This window comes from Suncus etruscus, chromosome 18 (genome assembly GCF_024139225.1).
Source record: "Suncus etruscus isolate mSunEtr1 chromosome 18, mSunEtr1.pri.cur, whole genome shotgun sequence".
NCBI lineage: Eukaryota > Metazoa > Chordata > Mammalia > Eulipotyphla > Soricidae > Suncus > Suncus etruscus.
The window spans coordinates 62,905,475-62,920,942 of record NC_064865.1 but is presented as its reverse complement, the minus strand read 5'-3'; the positions used below and the strand labels follow the sequence as shown (position 1 = coordinate 62,920,942).

Genomic DNA, 15,468 nt, shown 5'->3' with positions numbered 1-15,468 from the left:
ATTAGGGATTAATTCTGTCCCAGGCCCCCTGGTACCCAGAGCCCAAGGGCCTGAGTGTGCTGTGTAGGAGACAAGACCCTCTTTCTGGGAGCTTACAGCCAGGATCTGCCTCTTTCTCACTGCTGCAAAGTCTCTGCTGGAGCCACCAAGTCCCCAACAAACTCAAGGACTTTGCACAGAGTCAGTCAGTGGTTATTAAACATTTCCATCCACCACTCTGTGTCCAAGAAACTTCTGGACTAGTTTCACAAAATAAGCCGGTCATGGTCTATTTTTAGGACAGAAAAGGGAGGTAGTGGGCCATGCACAGGCAGACGGCGGGCATGGGGTGGGGGACAAACTCATGGGGTTCGAGGCCTGGAAGTGATTTGTGAAGTGATTCTGCCACGTTCACAAACATAAAAATAAAAACAAAGAGGCGTTCGCTGGTCTTGATTCCTCCATCTGGTTTTTGGAGAAACATGTACTTAAAATCTTGTTTTAATACCAAGCAACTTTGTGCGGATCTGGGGACTGGAGGTGGTCGTGGGGGAGATGCTGTGATGGCAAGGAAGCATGTTTCATATGAACCGGGTGACAGAAGTTCACAGACAGAAACCTGGGGATCCACAGTGTTGCCTGAGCTCAGGATGGGACAGAGGGACGGAATGGAGGACCAGATAAGAGGAACGGGACAGAGGGACTGGATGGAGGGACAGACAAAGGGCTGGATGGAGGGACAGATCAGAGGGATGGAACAGAAGGAAGGTAATGATGGATGGAACGGAGGGACGGGACAAGAAAGATGGAACAGAGGGGCAGGATGGAGGGTCAGATCAGAGAATGGGACAGAGGGACGGGACAGAGGGATGGGATGGAGAGTTGGGACAGACAGAAGGATGGGTTCATTCCCAGTTTGTTCTGTCTTCAAAGAAGAGTGGACCAGAGAATCACCCCAGGATACCTGACGTGGGCAGCACCAGTTTCCTGCTCCTACATGCCCATGGGTGTTGGCAGCAGCCCTCTGCCCCAGGCCCTGCTATCCTTCGCAGTCTGATCGGCCTTCGAAGACCCATGGTGACTTCTGGGTCAGTGAGGCCAGCACGCAGCTCCAGCTACACATCTTTAGTGGCCTACCGGGCTGGACTCTGAGGGAAAAGTTCCTTCGGCACCTGTGAGCAGCTCCAGGCTTACCTCCCCATTCTGGGGCCTGCTCAGGGCTGAGACTTCCTGGGCCCATCTGGAGGTGTTGGCTGTGGGCCCGGGTGGTCTTGGCTCTGCCTAACTTGGAGAAGGGGGTGGAGATGAAGAGGAGGGTGAAGATAATGATGAGAGGGAGGGGGGACAAGAAGGAAAAGTAGAGGGAGAGGGAAGAGGGTCCTGCCAGAGCTGCCATCAGATGTGCTTGACGAGTTCCTGTGCAGAAATGGCCCCTCTCGAGTCAGGGAGGCTGCTGCTTGTACCTCACCAGCCCCCCTCATGGCCAGGACCGACACAGATGGTTCCTGTCCAGGCTGGAAGCGCTTCTGGATCTGCCCCAGTGTTAAGGGGACACGCTCCTTCCTTCTTCGGCCCTGCCCTTCGCACACTCCTTAGAGGGTGATGCCAACAATCACATGGACTCAACTTAAAAAGGAAGTTTTCTGGTTTGGAGTTGTGAAAAATAACTTCTGAGAATTTGGAGTGCAGTGTATTCATGTATTCTTTCTTTTCTTTTTTATTCTTTTCATTTTCCCTTTTCTTTCCTTTTCTTTTTCCTTTCCTTTCCTTTCCTTTCCTTTCCTTTCCTTTCCTTTCCTTTCCTTTCCTTTCCTTTCCTTTCCTTTCCTTTCCTTTCCTTTCCTTTCCTTTCCTTTCCTTTCCTTTCCTTTCCTTTCCTTTCCTTTCCTTTCCTTTCCTTTCCTTTCCTTTCCTTTCCTTTCCTTTCCTTTCCTTTCCTTTCCTTTCCTTTCCTTTCCTTTCCTTTCCTTTCCTTTCCTTTCCTTTCCTCTCCTCTCCTCTCCTCTCCTCTCCTCTCCTCTCCTCTCCTCTCCTCTCCTCTCCTCTCCTCTCCTCTCCTCTCCTCTCCTCTCCTCTCCTCTCCTCTCCTCTCCTCTCCTCTCCTCTCCTCTCCTTTCCCACAAAATATTCTATCATTTGAGGTGGTTTGATTTGTGATTTTATTTTTTTTTTTATTTTTATTTTTTTTTGTGGTTTTTGGGTCACACCCGGCAGTGCTCAGGGGTTACTCCTGGCTCCATGCTCAGAAATTGCTCCTGGCAGGCACAGGGGACCATATGGGACGCCGGGATTCGAACCGATGACCTTCTGCATGAAAGGCAAACACCTTACCTCCATGCTATCTCTCCGGCCCATGATTTGTGATTTTATTTTAAACATGATTAAAAAACTCAAGTTTACTGTTTCCTTTTCTTTGAGCTCTCTTCCCTCTCCCTCCCTTCTTCTCTTCCTTCTGTCCTCTTCCCTTGTCCACCCTCTCTCCTTCATGAGTATGTGCGTGCGCACAAACACACACACAGACACTCACACACACACACACACACACACACACACACACACACACACACACACACACACACCCCAACCCTTATCCTGACCATGTGGGGAGAGAGGCTTTAGGCCATACTTTACCTCTCTCAGCCGCCTCCGCTCCAGCCCTCACCAGGAGCTGTGGCTGAAAGAAGGAACCTTCAGGCCAGGAGCATTTAAAAAAATTACCTATTTAAACTCTGTAGTTACAGGGTTGTTCATAACACAGTTGTTTTTTTTCTTTCACACTTCCAAAGTCGTTCATGGTTGAGTTTCCATCATACAATGTCCAGCATCCTTTATGAGGGCACATTTCCTGCCAGCAATATCCCCAGTTTCCCTTCTGTCCCCCCCACCCCTGGCCTGCCTCTGGGGCAGACATTTGTGACTGTCCCCACACCCCAAGGAATGGATGGGACTCAGCATCCCCAGGTCTCTGGAGAAACGATTTATCAGCATTTTCCTGCAGGGGCTCCGCATGAAGGACATCACACAACCAGTCACGGACTGGCCTGGGAACATCACCCATTGTTTGGGCATTAGATTCAAAACCTGAGGTGAGGCCAGTCTAAAGCCTCAAGGTCGACTTCCCAGAAAGCCCTGGGGGTGGCTCTGCTGTCCTCAGCACTGTCTCCACCAGTCACTGTGTCCACTGACCCCACAGAACCCTGGACACCCAGAGGTGCAATCACAATCTCCATCTGTGAGTCTGTAGGGTTGGGAAACTCGCTCAGGGACTTGCTGTGCTTTCCAGTTGGAGTCTCAAGAAAGACCACATGGTCCTTCTCATGGGTCATAGGACACAGGACATCACACCCTAACATTCCTGCAGGCTGGGCTCCCTGGACTTTCTGGGACTCTCCCCTCCTTTCTCATTTCAGGATGGTGGTTTGACAGGGAGCTGTGAAGGGACAGACACAAAATCTTCTTAGGACATCAGCAACAACTGGAGAGGTCACCAGTGGAAAGCCCACAGGGACACACCTAAGATCTAAGACACAGGATGCACATGACCTTCATTGAGGCGGGGCAGAGACACATGGCAGTTCTGTAAAGGGACGGTCTTTGGCCTTTTGATCTTCTGACTTTGAAAATCTTTGGGGCCATTGAGATGGTTTGAAAACTTGGCACCTTCTGTGTTCGCCCCTTGGTCTGGTGTTTCCTGTTTGGTGGCTGGGACATGGGCAGTGGGAGAAGGTGCTTCAACTTACTTCCCTTTACTGGAAAGAGATGCATGTTTGAAGGTCTCCAGTTTGGGTGTCCTCAGTGTCCTACACGATGGTTCACAATTGTACCCATCTTCTGCTATCATTAATCGCCTCATGGTCACATGCTTTGCCCCTCACGATGACTGTGTTTCTGGTCTAATATCCAAGCAAGGTTATTCCCTGGGGTCTGAGGGGATGAACCAGGTGGCCCTTGAACCCATTGGCTGCCCATCTACGACTTTGGTTCTTCCTTCCCATCAGTTTCCCCAGTCCCGCTGTCCCCAGTGCCTTCCTCACCAGCTGCCTTCTATATGGTTGATCCTGGGCTCTGTCTCTTCATGTCACTCACCATTTCCAGCCATGTCCTTAGCCTGGAGCATCTGGCAGATGTGGTCACAGTTATTCATGCACTTATTTCCATGACCTGAGGCCAAACCACTCTGGGAGGCAAACCTTGCTCTTCACTTTTCTGCTCTTGAGGAAATCTTCCCTACCTTCCATGAGAGCCAATGGGAAGAGCTAGGAACACACACACACACATGCATACAACACACACACCTGCATACATGCACAGCTGCATGTTTATACAATCACACAAATATGTATCCAGCTACACAAACACATGTGAACACACTTATAGAGATGAGTGTGACATGCAAACACACTCACAAGAATTGTCACACCATATGGGTGGCCAACACTCCGACTTCTTTTGTTTAATTTTGTTTTTGGGCTACACATATCGTGACACTCAGGGGTTACTCCTGGTTCTGCACTCAGGAATCACTCCTGGAAGGCTCAGGGGCCTCTATGGGATGCCGAGGATCATACCTGGCACATGCAAGGCAAATGTCTTTTCAGCTGTGCTATCGCTCCGGTTCCTCCTCTTCCTATTTCTCTTGAGTGATTAGAGGTAGAAAAATTAAATGATAATATCAGATGAATATGTTTCAGTCTTTTGGAAAGAGGTAATTCGAGAAATTCTGGAAACAGGTACTAAAATAAGCTGCTTAAAGTAAGTGTCTTGTCTATAGCAAAGCTTCCTTCAGGACCAGCCAAGGTATATTCCAAATTGCTTTTTACTTGGACTCTCCTGTTTTTTATTTATTTATTTTTCTTTGTATGTGCCGGCTATCTTTCCTAAGGGAACTGAAAAATATGTCCAGATAGCTCATGACTTTCTTGCCACGGCTAGTGTCTAAATAACTTCATCCTCGGTAGAAGGAACTTCCTGTTCTGAAAGAAAATAACTTAAAAGTTCTTATAAGGGAGGCCGAGAGGACTTCTTGGAAATCCGGAGGGTCTTACAAAACATTTTGATGTGTTTAGTGCAGAGGAATTAGGAACACATGGCTTCAATTTTCCTTAAGATGCGCATGGTTGTTAAAAATTAAGGGGTAATGTTCTTGGCAAAATAGGTTTTGCCAAACCCAGAGTGTTTAAAAAATTGTTCAAGATGGTTCATGCAGGCCAAAAGGCCCCGGGCTTCCTCCGGCCTAATAATAGAACCAATCAGAGGATTAGGATGAAGTCACTCAGCTCCTTTTAACAGTCTCTTGAAATAACCAACAAAAAGTAAACTTCAGCGCAGCAGCCATCAAGAATAATTAGAGGGAATCGCTTTTAATCTCAAACCAAGCTCGGTTCCAGGCTGGTCGCTGAAACCATGCTGAGGAGTCTGGGAAAATGGCAGTGCTGGGGCCTTGTAGGACCTACAAAGGGAAGGACACAGGGGGGATGGCAACCCAGCACCCATAGTAACCACAAGTCCCAGCCTGCAAGGATCCGGAAAACTGACCGTGTCTCCAAAGCAAGGACCCCAGACATGCCCCTGAGACTGGTGTTCTCAGCTGGGGAAAGTCCATGAAGGGGCTCAGCCAGGGTGGTAGCCATGAGGAAAGGACAGAAGCAGGCCTGAAGTCCTGGTATGTCCACAGCTCGACTCCACCCAGGGTTCAGGCATTAGCAGACATGGAGGGATCTTCAGTGTGGAAATGCCTCACTTCACATGCAACAGGACATGGGTCCGACTTTTTTCCCCTGGCCTTAACTCCAATTGCAAATGTCATTCTAGTGTCTTCCATCTTTTTTTTGCTATCTGTGACTGGGCCATATCTGCTTGCCAGGAGGAAGTGGCAGGTCATTCTGCTGACTGCTGCTGTGGGGTCTTCAGAATATCCGCTGCATTTCCATCTCTCACTGTCACAGTGCTCCCTTCCCTGCCTCACTGCACTCCCAGCTCTTTATGATAAGCTTCCTCCCACGGACGGTCCTCTCAGCCCTGTCTCTGTTCTCTTTGGATATTATTACCACATTATCTTTGATTTTATATCCCATAAATGAGTGCCATCACTCTATGTCCAGTACTCTCCCTCTGACTCATTTCACTCAGTATAATACTCTCCAGTGCATCCGTGGATCAGCAAATTGTCTTTGATGTTCTTTATCCTTCTCTGGACTCGGAAATATCCAGCAAGGAGAGAATAAAGGCACAGGCAGCTGGTGCTGGGAGAGAGGATGGCAACCCCTTTCATATGGGGGCCAGGATGTAGGGGTCCTGTGGGAACGAGGCCCTTTCATAGAGAGGCCATGATCAAGTCTTTACCAACTCCCTGAGAATCCACGTGTAGCTTCAGGCCCCACGAGGGAGGGGATGAGCTGTGGTGATTCTGGGCAGGAGTGCAGGAAGAGGATGGTATTTGGGCAGTCAGGGTCCTACCCTTCTGTATCTTGGATTTGCAACTGGGCAACTGTGGGCTCCCAGCAATCCTCTGTAGCCCAGACCTGGGGAACACAGCTCTGGCATCTGCCCCCACCATGCTGGGACATCCCTAGAGTTCACTGGGGGAAGCTGGTCAACAGCTGCCCTGATGACCTCCAGGGAAACTCGGGTTTGTGCTAGAAAAACAAAAGAAAAGGGAGGAAAAAACCACCAGCATTGCCAACTGTGGGATGTGTTTATCCTTGAGAATTTGCTTTAGCTAATATTTGCTCTCAGTCCACCAAAACAAGACAGCATTAGCAAGGGTGAGGGCAAATGGACAGCTTCAAGATGACCTTCCCTGTCAGCAGGACCATGCCAGTGATGATGCTGTTCTGTGGAGTAACTCAGACCCAGGGGGCTGAGGGATGGCCAAGTTCACCCAGGAAACCACAAGTAGGACAGACGGAACCAACTGTGCCAATGGGGAATAAGGATACAACCCAGGGCTGAGAGCCAGTCTCTGGTCTCTCTCTCTCTGCCTTTCTCTATTTCTTTCTCTCTTTTTCTTTCTCTCTTTTTCTTTCTTCTTTCTTTCTTTCTTTCTTTCTTTCTTTCTTTCTTTCTTTCTTTCTTTCTTTCTTTCTTTCTTTCTTTCTTTCTTTCTTTCTTTCTTTCTTTCTTTCTTTCTTTCTTTCTTTCTTTCTTTCTTTCTTTCTTTCTTCTTTCTTTCTTTCTTTCTTTCTTTCTTTCTTTCTTTCTTTCTTTCTTTCTTTCTTTCTTTCTTTCTTTCTTTCTTTCTTTCTTTCTTTCTTTCTTTCTTTCTTTCTTTCTTTCTTTCTTTCTTTCTTTCTTTCTTTCTTTCTTTCTTTCTTTCTTTCTTTCTTTCTTTCTTCTTTCTTTCTCTCTCTTCTTTCTTTCTCTTCTCTCTCTCTCTCCCTTCTCTCCCTCTCCCTCCCTCCTCCCTCCCTCCCTCCCCCCCTCCCTCCCTCCCTCCCTCCCTCCCTCCCTCCCTTCCTTCCTTCCTTCCTTCCTTCCTTCCTTCCTTCCTTCCTTCCTTCCTTCCTTCCTTCCTTCCTTCCTTCCTTCCTTCCTTCCTTCCTTCCTCCTCCCTCCCTCCCTCCCTCCCTCCCTCCTTTTTTGAGGAATGAGAATTAGTTTATCACCAATGAAATAAAAAAGAAAAAGGAGTAGGAGACATACGATTTAAAAAAGAAAGAAAATGAAAAAACAGTGGCAAGCAAATTTGTGAGAATTATTTTATCTTCAGTCAAGTCAATAATACAACGGCAGAGGGTTTCATAAGCGTTTGCTGTCAGTTATCCAGTCTGTTATTTTGGTGTGTCCCTATAAGGATGACAGCATCCAACAAATGAAGTTGTTCAGAAGTTCAAAGCGTTATTACTGACACTCCAAATTCTAGGGACATGCTCTCAGCTGCCAGGCCTCCTGGAAGGAGATATGATGGGGAGGGAGGGTGCCTGCCCTTGTTCCAAAAAGCCCTAGCGATATCAGCCCGAATTCTGACATACCTGGAGACTTGGCCAGATTGGTGTCCCCGAAGAGAATGGTCGAGGGGTGGTGAGGCAGGGCCATTGGCAAAGCAGCGATTCTGAGGGATGGAGGCAGCAGGCATGGCTTCTGCAGGGTGGGGCCTTGATCCGCCTCCTCCTCTTACAGCCTTCTGCTGCATGGACTGGTGTACCCATAATCTATCATGGCCTGGTTTACATTCCATTCAGAGAAAAGAGTGAATTTTTATTGCTGGCCTGCTGTGAAGATCAGTTTCTGGTTTCTGAGGCCAGTCTCTTGGCACACACTCTAGGAGCAGGTGTAGACATGGTCTGTTCACTGCTATCGCAGACTAGTTCATGTCATGCTCTGAACTTTGGCATATCTGGCATTATGGAGAGTGAGTTCAAAGGTTTTTCTCTCCTTGTCTGGTGTTTACAGAAAAGACTTCCTTAGGGAGTTTCCTATTCTGTTCTTTGAAACTCTGAATTCTGTATTTATTATGTGGGTCTGAATGATTTCTATTTTACCTTTATTCATTTCCTAGCTCTTCCAAGAGGAATTTTTATGACTCCATTTCATCTGTTATCATTATTTACCCCATGCTTCAGTAAATCCTTTTAAAGTCCCAAATGCACCCTTATGCTTTCAGCTACATTGCAAACCTTTTAGGGTTGTTTGGTGCTCAGGGCTTACTTTTGGCTCTGCTCTCAGGGATCACTCCTAGTGAGGTTTGGGGACCCTATGGGGTTCCCCACTACCCACATGCAAGACATGAGTCTTCGCTCTCCAGTCTCAAGCATAAACACTCTCTATATTGTTCTTTTAAATTTCAGTTTGAGTGTTTTGTAATTTCCACTAATGTTTTCTGTTTAAGCTGATGAGTTGCTTAAATTCTATTTTAATGCCTGTTTAAATTCTCTCAAGCACGGGACTTTCATTTCTATTATGTGGCTGGTTTTATTTATTTATTTATTTTTTGTCAACATAAATGTTCTCTGTGTCATTGCTTTTCTTCATCTATGACCTCTGGGACAGGGCAGGTGTCCCACAAACACACCCAAGACTTTGGCATTAGTATGTATTTTTACGGCGAGTCCATAATGAGCTTCAGTGAAGATCATGACTATTTTGTTATGGAAAAATTAGAAGGGATCAATATTTATGAAGTCATTCTCAAAACAAAGTTCCCTCTGACTCTGAAAGAAATGGTGGCGGCTTCCCATTTATATGATTTTGTTATTGTGATTCTCCCAGTGTAGAATTCACTTGGGTTTTTCCTCCTGTTCAGCAGCCGTGTAAGCCATGTGAGGTGTGTTGATGGGACTGGCTTCCTCTCTTCCTCCCTCTGACACTAAATGACACATCAATGATTGTACACTGCAGCTACACCAGATATTACAATCATATAAGATTCTTAACTAATTAGGTTTTGCTTGTAAATCTTTTTTTTCTCCCCCATTATTTCCAGTCTTTTAACATTTCGTTTTAATTGTATTGGCTGATTGGGGGGAGAGCTCTGAGAGTAGACAGGGGACCAACAGTCCTGTGGAAATGGGTTTGGCTGTGCAGACAATAAAGAATTTGAGGGGCCGGGTAGGTGGCGCTGGAGGTAAGGTGTCTGCCTTGCAAGCGCTAGCCAAGGAAGGACCGCGGTTCGATCCCCCGGCGTCCCATATGGTCCCCCCAAGCCAGGGGCGATTTCTGAGCACATAGCCAGGAGTAACCCCTGAGCGTCAAACGGGTGTGGCCCAAAAACCAAAAAAAAAAAAAAAAAAAAAGAATTTGACCCCGGAATATGGGGGAGGAGCAGGGTCACACCAAGTGATGCTGGGATTGGAATAAGAGTGAGGGGATGTCACCCCAGATCCCATCCTGGGGCCCACTTAGTGCATGTAATCTACAAGCTCTGATTATTCATGATATCTCCCTGGCTCCTGGGCCCGAGTTTTTGATATGAATTGCATTAGATAATGTAATAGGCTTTTTTTATTTATATCACAAATATGTTTGTTTATATTACACAAAAATTTGTATTAATTGTAAATTTATTCATTTATTTAATTTAATATTTTTTTGGTTTTGGGACCATAATGGCAGTGCTCTGGGTTACTCCTTCCTGGCTCAGTGCTCAGGAATCATTCCTGGCAGTGCCTGGGGGACCTTATGGGATGCCGGAGATTGAACCTGTGCAAGATAAATGTTGTGCTATCACTCCTTCCCTAGAATTCATTTATTTTTTTTTAAACTTTGGGGCAACATTCAGTGAATAATGTGTTTGGGCTACTCTTGACTCCGTGCTCTGAGTCACTCCCAGCAGTGCTCAGAGACAAGGTGATGCTGAGGACTAGACCTGGTATTGAAAGTCTGTGGCCTTCATGGAAATAGTCCTTTGACCCTTTGTTTATTTATTTATTATCGTATTTACTGTTTTTCTTCATTTTTAACTCAAAGATTTAGCTCTGACATCCTTTGCCACTGCAGACATTTGTCCCTTGGTTCTAGTGAAAAAATAGACGAGCCCCAAGCGCTGTGGGAGAGACTCTCTGGACAGTCTCCTGGACTGACTCTCCCCAAAATGAAGAGATACCTGGTTTTCTTTGATTTTGTTTTTGGACCACACCCAGTAATGCTCAGGGCTTACTCCTGGCTCTGTGCTCAGGAATTCCTCCTGGTGGAACTCAAGGGACAATCTAGGATTCTGGGGGTGGAACCTGGGTGTGCTCCCGACTGTGCTCCCGACTGTGCTATCTCCCCTACTTGGGTTTTCTCTTGTGATTAAGGGGAACAAGCCAATCCATGATGCCTGACTCCAGCCTGTTGGCCCCAAATGCAGCCCAAAAGGGCCTGGGAGGTGCCTGCCCTGCCCTGTCCTGTCCCCTCCCCTCTCACTGGGGACCCCAAAGAGGATGTCCTGGGGGTCCCTGAATGAGGCTTCTCTAGAAAACCCACAGAGCTTTATTTCCTATCAGCCCTGGAAGCTTCTCTTCCTCTCACATCTGTCATTGCTGATAACAAACAAGTCAAATTGCCATTTCTTTGTAGTTTATCTTTCCCCTCTGAGCGATTCTCTCATTGTTCCTGGTTTCACTTCGATGTTCCAGCGGTAGATTAATATTTATTTATTTTCTTTCATTCTCTTTACTCCCTTACGATTTCAAGACTAATGTCCTTTTCCTTTCCCTCCCCAAAAGTCCAATATCAGTTCAAATGTCTGCAAAATTCACAGTTTCTCCCCTTGTCAGTCGTGCTCTGTGCGCTAGCAAAATCCGCAGCGCTCGTGCATTGTTCAACGAATCAATTCTTTCTTTGTCCAGGAGGGAATTCAGTTGCATCTTTTAATTCTTCACCTTTGCAATTCTTGTGGGCTGAAGTTGTTATTTTTCCAGTGGAAAAAAAAGTTTTTTTTCTAGTCACCTGTTTCTCTCTCCATTTGTCTTGCAGTTCCATCCTTTAAGGAATATGACTTCTTCTGTCTCCTTGTTTAGCCAAATCTTTGCCACATTGCAAATGGCTTCTTTCTTGGGGTGACCCTTGGTTCTATTATTGAGGCACCTTTGACAGAGGTCCCTCGCTCTAGGCTTCTTGGTCAGGATGTTTCAACACTTGAACCTGCCCAAGCTGGGAACAAAAGTCTATTTTTGTTTGTTTGTTTGGGGGGCCACACCTGGCAGTGCTCCGAGGTTACTCCTGGCTCTGTGCTCAGAAATCGCTCTTGGTAGGCTCAGGGGACCATATGGAATGCTGGGGAATGAACTTAGGTCTGTCCTGGGTCAGCAGCAGGCAAGGCAAATGCCATATCACTTTGCTATCACTCTGGGAAAGCATATAGCTGTGGCCCATATGAGGATAGAACCCACAACCTTGGCGTTATTAGCGCCACACTCTAACCAACTGAGCTAACTGGCCAGCAGGGAACGAAGGTCAGTCTGGGTCATTGGTGCTCCCCATCTCCCCAAATTTCTCACTGTCTTTGTCTCTCTTCCTATCACTGTCTCCTTTCTTGTGTCTCTGTCTCTGCACAGTGCTCTGTGTCTCTGTCTCTGCATCGACATCTGTGTCTCTCTCCATCTCTTGCTCTATTTTGCCCTTCTTTTTCTAGCCGACACGTTAGCTAAACTCTGGTGAACTTTGGGCCATTTATGCAAATCGTCATCTTCTCGTCAAAAGTGTCCTTGTCACGGCTTTTTATTGGGCATTGGGAGGGGTCTTGTCATTCCCCTGTCACTTTGATCCATGAATCAATCTCGATGACAAAGTGAATTGCCGAAATGATCATCAAAATGCTCATCCAGATGATGGAGAAACTGGTGCCAAGCGAATCAAACGGAGAAGAAAATAGATTTGCATTTAGCATTTGGGCAGAGACTTGGCTGCTGCCTGGAATTTGTTCTGTGTTAGAAAAATCAGGAGGGACGGGTCAGAGACCCATGGGCAGACATGACCCCATTGGGGGGGTGTCCTCTTGGGAAGCCACAGTGAGATTGGACACGAGGCAGCAGCTCATGGTTAGAGATTGGCTCCAGTGCTTAGCATGCAACAATGCTTATTAGAACATACCAAAAAAATGCCACCTTGGTGCAGGTAAACACTTATGGCGTGTGGCTCTAGGGGTTAAGGGACTGAGGGTGGGTGTCAGACACTTTGTGGGAGGTGGGTGGGGGAAAGAGCAGCTCTAGATCCTGAATAGTGATGCCTGGATCTGGGCAGAAGGGACAAGCTGGTCAACGTCTCTACAACTGGGCAGTGGAGAGGAAGACAGAGCAGCCCTCCTGGCTGGTAGAAGGGCACAGCCCTGTGTTGTCAACATCCCCAGAAGGCCTGGGCCTGCTCCTGCTGCTGGACCATGATGCCTGCCAGGGAGAGTCACACATGTGTGTTGGAGGAAGGTTTCCCCAGTCCCCAAACTATGAATGTTCAGACTAGTATTTTACACACTCAATCCTCGGTAAACACTCAGTCTAGTGTTTCACACCTTCAATCCTCTATAAGCACTCAGTACTAACTAGTGTTTCTACGTTTCTAGAGAAGTGGCCCCGAGCAGGCAGAGGAGACATACGGTGTTGTAAATGAAGCCGGTAAGGCCAGATCCAAGATGTAGAAGTCATTGGTGAGGTCAGAGTCGCTGGATGTAGAAGTCACTGGTGAGGTCAGATCTCAGGCAAGTAGAGGACTCACAAAGAGGCACCCACCAGTCACTTTGGGGGAGTAATTCAGTTTATTGTCAGTGGAAAAGAGATATTTATATTGGGGGAGAGTAAGGTGGAGAGTAAGGTGTGGACTGTGTCAGCCAGTTGGGTAAGGTGTGAGAGGGGATGACAACAGGGTGTGTGCCTCTGTGTTTAGGGAAGACAGGGTAAGGGGAGAAAGGAAAAAAGGGTGTGTGCTCTGGGTGTTAAAACAGGGTATATAGCTGATCCAGGACCAAAGGTGGTTGGTTCGAATCCTGGCGTCCCATAGGGTCCCCCATGCCTGCCAGGAGCTATTTCTGAGCAGACAGCCAGGAGGAACCGCTGAGCACCGCCGGGTGTGGCCCCAAAACCAAAAAATAAATAAATAAATAAATAAATAAAACAATAAAACAGGGTATGTGTGTGTTTAAGATGATTAGCTACGAAGTGTGATGATGCTCTGGGCCTTCCTCCACTCCTGTGTTCTCTCCTCTGGTACCTCCATGACTATCATAACTCACTTTGTTTCCAATGACCACCAAGAATGCTCATGGGTGCAAATGCAGAGCCTCATGTGGGCCTTGAGGTGGCTCCTTTATGCATGTGATCAGCCCCCAGATTTTTCTGGGGCCTCCCCATTTTCCTGAGGTTTTAACAAGTCACCATGATCTAGCATAAGGATATCCTGTTCTTTACGAATTGTTTCCTCTATTGCAATACAAAAATGTGCCTTGTTGGCTCTACATTTGATAGAGACCTTTTTCTTTTTTGTAAATATAGAGAAAGGAAAGACTTTGCTTTGAACTTTATTTGTTTCAGGGACTTGAAAGACTCCTCCAAGGACAGAATATTGTCAGGAATCTTTTTCTAAAGGAACCCACATTCAAAGCTGTGAGAATGACTGAGATGTCCCCTGGCCGACACTTTCTGCACTCTAGTTCCTCGGATCAACACAACTGCTGAATCTCGCCTCCGAGGGTGAAAATGCATCTTACGTCCCATCCAGAGACTGTCCTGTGGTGAGCCTGTCCCTTCCGCCATGTTCACCCTCTTTCTTCCCTTTAAGTGGAAACGGTTCCTTGGGAACAAACAAATTGTGCTTGAGATCCAGTTCATCACACTGCTAGCCTTGGGTTCGAGAGTGATGGCAAGACCTGGAATCCCTAAGATATTCATCTAATTTTACTGAAAGAAAGCAGAGAAATTTTATTTACTAAAGTAAAGAGCTTGACATTTCCTCTCTGCTGCTCCTCGAGTCCGTGTGTGCCTGTACTTTGTTTCCAGTGACATCGTCATCGCTAAAGTTCTCCTGATTTTTCTCTTTGCAATCTGGAAGAACAGATTCGTACTGATTGTGCTCATTTATAAAAGCATCCAAAACAAAATTGAACCCCAAGGCAGATAAGCTATAAAGATGCTGATCAGATACTGGCAGGACGGACCAGGCTTTGGGGCTTGCTTAGCGAAAGATGGTTCTAGAAGACGGATGGTTTTATCTGCACAATTACAAACAACGAGGCTCAGTCAGAAGGATGCGGCACATGAAATATGGGGCTGGCCCTTTATTAAGTAAAGAATGACATTTTGTAAAATACTTCCTAGGGTTTTGTCATTTTTTTTTGGAGGTAATTAAATTCCCAACATTATTTGGTAGAAGACATAATCAAAGAGTCTTGTAAGAAAGAACAATCCAATAGTCTATAGAGATAATAGTTCTACTCCACAAAGACTAATTGATTTTTTAATGGTTCAAACGATAAGGGATGAGCCTTGTCAAATGTATATAATTATTATCCATAACCAGCACAAAGTCATAATCAATAAGAAATTAGAAATATGCTTGTACTTTCCAGAGTTTCTCGCTGAAGAAAGGTTGGCGGAGAGAAACAACTTGGGTTTATTTATTTATTTATTTATTTATTATTTATTTATTTATTTATTTATTTTTTCAGTACCACAAATGGCAAAACCTGCAGCTACATGAGATAGTCTGTGAGGAATGAGGCAGTCTTCTATGGAGAATAAAACATAGTCTGTGAGAAATGGGGTGGTCTTCTGTGGAAAATGAGACATAGTCTGTGAGGAATGGGGCAGCTTTCCATAGAGAAGGAAACATAGTCTGTGAGGAAGGGGGCGGCCTTCCACGGAGAAGGAAGTACAGTCTGTGAGGAATGAGACGTACCTTTCATGGAGAATGGAACATAGTCTGTGAGAAAGAGGGCAGCCTTCCATAGAGAATGAGACATTGTCTGTGAGGAATGGGGTGGCCATCCATGCAAAATGAAACATCATCTGTGAGAAACGGGGTGGCCTTCCAGAGATAATAAGACATTGTCTTGAGGAATGGGGTGGCCATCCATGGAAAACA

At 46.3% G+C, this 15,468-nt stretch overlaps 1 protein-coding gene and 1 non-coding gene across 2 annotated transcripts in view; one reads left to right on the top strand and one right to left on the bottom strand.

Moving 5' to 3' along the window:
• Positions 1–15,468, top strand: part of TMEM14C (transmembrane protein 14C) — a 1,060,545-nt gene that overhangs the window by 84,282 nt on the left and 960,795 nt on the right. The window lies entirely within an intron of this gene.
• Positions 11,765–11,838, bottom strand: TRNAI-AAU (transfer RNA isoleucine (anticodon AAU)). The gene has a single exon. It is a non-coding gene; the product is annotated as a tRNA-Ile (tRNA).